Below are 820 nucleotides of genomic sequence, written 5' to 3'. Positions count from 1 at the left end.
TAAATATTATTGATGCTATAAAACTATTTTTAGGTTTTCCTATCTTAGATACAGTCTACTTGGATGGAGGCTGTAGACTTGAAGATTCTTTTCAGGCTGGTGGTAAACAAGGATTATTATATGATGCTACTGCACATTATTGAGTTTATTTAAATGATGTAAATAGAAATTATCATAGGGATTTTTTAAACGCAATTTATAAATTAATGAATCATGATAACCCAAGATTAGCTATTACATACGACGATGCTTTATCTATCAAATATTTTGGTTCAAAATATGGTTATAGTGAGTATACTTGTCGTGTGTTAGGAGGATTTTCTAACGGAAAAGATTTTGGTCCTCACAACCGGCCTAAAATATATTGAGCCGGTCAAAATAGTGATCGTATTTCAGTATTGGCAGATTTAAATAGAGTAAATGAATTACACGAAAATTTTTTGCGTAATCTTAACGCAAGAAATGGTCAAACTATGCGTGTAAATACAATAGTTAATCCTTAAAGTCTTATTATTAAAGATTGGTAAACTTTTAATAATAATAAATTTTAAATATCTTTTATTATTATTTTTTGTAATTTTAAGAATATTATTATAATAATAATATTCCTGTTATAAATATATCCATAAATTTAAAGTTTTTATGTTTTCATATACAATTTATCTTTTTTATTTAGTAAGTATTAACTTAATTAAAAGCTCTATTGTACAATTATTTATATTCAATAAGTTAATTTAATGGTAGAATGTTGTGCTATGGTCACTCCTATAAAGGTTCAGATCCTTTACTTATTTTTGGTTCTTTATATTCGCTTTTTTTT

General features: G+C 25.4%; 1 pseudogene across 1 annotated transcript; it reads left to right on the top strand.

Moving 5' to 3' along the window:
• Positions 1-723: 723 nt before the first annotated feature.
• PV05_12073 lies at positions 724-794 on the top strand (annotated as a pseudogene). Its single transcript has one exon. The product of its transcript is annotated as a tRNA-OTHER (tRNA).
• The last annotated feature ends 26 nt before the right edge of the window (positions 795-820 follow it).

The sequence above is a fragment of the Exophiala xenobiotica genome, assembly GCF_000835505.1.
Source record: "Exophiala xenobiotica strain CBS 118157 unplaced genomic scaffold supercont1.13, whole genome shotgun sequence".
Classification (NCBI taxonomy): Eukaryota; Fungi; Ascomycota; class Eurotiomycetes; order Chaetothyriales; family Herpotrichiellaceae; genus Exophiala; species Exophiala xenobiotica.
The sequence above is the reverse complement of the archived record's forward strand: the minus strand, read 5'-3'. Positions and strand labels throughout refer to the sequence as shown.